This window comes from Etheostoma spectabile, chromosome 1 (assembly GCF_008692095.1).
Source record: "Etheostoma spectabile isolate EspeVRDwgs_2016 chromosome 1, UIUC_Espe_1.0, whole genome shotgun sequence".
NCBI classification, from domain to species: Eukaryota; Metazoa; Chordata; class Actinopteri; order Perciformes; family Percidae; genus Etheostoma; species Etheostoma spectabile.
In genome coordinates, this window is record NC_045733.1 from 27,209,669 (window position 1) to 27,212,536 (window position 2,868).

Sequence of the window (2,868 nt, forward strand, 5' to 3'; positions counted from 1 at the left end):
AAGCACTGGCGATAATGTGGCATTATGCCTATTTGCAGTCTTTGGTGTCTGGGCTCTGGTGGAGGTAGTGGATGAGATGCTCAAAACCATAAACCACAGAATAAAATATTATTTTCTCTACAGAACCGGTAGTGTGCTACATAATTTAGTCAGATATGACTGAAAATGGTATTGAATGTTAGACTTTAGAGTTTTGAATAGCTGTGGTCTGCCAGTAGGGACCATAGGTCAGAACACTGTTTTTATGTGGAGGTACTAGGTGTTCCTGTTTTGCTGGCTGTTCTTTGTCTTGCAGGCTCAGGTCAAGGTAGAGGTTCATCATTAACTTCATGAGCTACACCTGGGTAGGCCTATTGGATCTGCGAGACCTGTCGGCGTGGTTAGGTTTAGGCATGAGGAGTGGGGATTGGTTAGGGTCGGGGTGAGAATTATACAGCTGGGTGAGCCAATCAGAGGCAGAACAAGGCGGGCCACAACACACGTCCTTTGACCTCAACACGTCTAGTTGATCCAATCTAGCATCTCCCCCCCCCCCCCCCCCACACACCTGGGGATGGTATGTTTGGACGTTAATGTTCACCACCTTTCCACAAAATTGTCTCTCTCTCCTCACTGCAGCTGCCTTTTTGGTTTTTGCTTGTTTTGTGATGCTGAGTTTGAAAGGGAAGCAGGGTTTTTATTTCATGCCATTTTAGCTTTTATTGGAATTTATCTTGTCCTTTTATCCTTTTTATCTTTTTAATACCTTTTAGTATATTAGTTTAATACTAGACTAGTGCTTTTAACTGGGAGCCGGAGTGTGAACCAGGTTACTCTGTCATCTGAAGTAGGCAAGTAAAATGTATCTCTAAAATGCTTTTCACAGACATAGGTCACTAAGGGCTTTACGGGGCAAACACAAAAAAAACAATACAGAGTGAGACTCAAAAGCTTGATCACCTTGGGTCTTAAGTCGGGTGTGAGGGACAGTACATTTTTCACTTTAGACCAAAGTGAGCAAGCTGAGAAATATGGGTGAAGTAGCTCAGCCACATATGCAGGAGCCTCTGTAGTTGAAACTACAGATGTCAGTTCACCAATATTTCTTAAGTGGAAAAAACAGCTGCTGATCAAGGGTGTCAAACAACAAAGATTGATCAAATATCACACCTAAATTACAAGGTTAAGTGCAGACAGCAGAGGAAAGAAGCCCAATACATTCATACATTCATACATCATGGGGACAATTATTTCTGATGCCTAAACCAGAACTGTCTTATCAGCATTGAGCTGTTAGAAATGTTCTGCTAACCATTCCCTAAAAGTGTTTAGACACTGAAGAAGCCTAGATAACACATAAGCCTCACTGGGGTTAAATAAAAAAAATGGAGCTGTATATCATTCACATATATTTTGTAAGCAATATTATATCTGTTTATGATTTGTGCCAAGGGCATATAAAGATATAAAGAGACTATCAGGGGCCTCAAACTGAGCTCTGTGGGACACCACAGGACAGTAAAGCCGAGTCTCACACATAGACTGTATATATATTAACGGTCTTTGGTCTCACACAAAGCCTCTAATAGAGAGGGTTACCTCTGTCAGTGACAGACACAGAAACCCGTCTGAAGCTATGCTTGATAAGCCCACTCTATCATGTAAAGTTTGTTAGCGTTTCAATTAGAGTATCACCGAACAGCTGCTGACCATGGTCATGAACCAACGCAGGTTGTGAGATCCTTATGTAGTGTAGATTTCAAAGTGTGTACCATGCTTTGTTGTTTCAGAGCTGCAGTTTGCTCTGGAGCTTTACATCAAATGTCCCCTCAGAATTTGCTCTATCTCTCCTCTGTTATGTTTCTCTCTAGTCATAGACATCACATTTTGCTCAGTTTGTAGTGTATCTCGCTGTAGGTCCAGCCAATTAGGGCTCTAATCCTGTCGGTGTTTGCAAGAGCAGATGGATTTATTGTGAACATGAAGTATATCTGTCTGAGAATGTGGTTTTTCTCAAAAAAATGATGACCCTCACGGGCACCAGTGAAGCAAAGATCCGCTTGTTTCATCTGTTGACAAGATTTGATTTAGCAAGTCTGGATTAAGAACCTCTGGCTTTCTACCAGTTTTTCTCCAACACCCAAATGCCCCCTTGTCTATGAGACGAAAGACCCTGCTGCCTGAGTTGGTCCTTTCCGGAGATGAGCTCTAGGGTTCCCACACTTGGCAAGACACCCCAAAGCTTACATCTCTATATAAGCCTTTCCATCATGACACACCTGTTGTGAGTGAGATTCAGTGGGGGAAGATCATTGCTGGTACTGCCAAAAACCTGGACCTAACATCGTGGTGTCGTACCATTTCTCTCACACCCAGCCAAACAGGAATGTGCTCTCAAGGCACCAACCCACGTCTGCTCCTCACTACTTGTTGAAATGACCTCAGGTCCATGATGTTCGTCTCACCCACAGTAATGCTGAGTTTTTCGAAAGGAACAGACATGACATGCTTTTGTGGATCAACTTCATGTTGCAAGATCTGGATTATCATATGGGCCATGGAGACCATTCTTTTGAAGTATTCATCCAAATTCATCTGCACAATATAGGACATAACATGAATTATAGGACCAATCTACACAGTTAAACCCATTTTAGCTAAGTAAATTTTATCGTCGTATTATGCTTACAAGGCTTTCAATAGGTTTTACAAATTATTCACTTTTAGTTTATCTTAATCAACTCTGGCTTTGATAAAAACCCTGTGCATGTCAATTGAGTACATTTTTAAGATAAAGTATAAAAAAGAAGAATAGAATGTTTGAAGGGGGATAAAAACACAATAAAGTCAAAAACACAATAAAGTCAGAAGGCTTATTGTGGTCACAAC

The 2,868-nt window shown here is 41.4% G+C and overlaps 1 pseudogene; it reads right to left on the reverse strand.

Moving 5' to 3' along the window:
* Window positions 1-1,988: 1,988 nt before the first annotated feature.
* On the reverse strand, window positions 1,989-2,574 carry LOC116690969 (arylamine N-acetyltransferase, pineal gland isozyme NAT-10-like; annotated as a pseudogene).
* Between the last annotated feature and the right edge of the window lie 294 nt (window positions 2,575-2,868).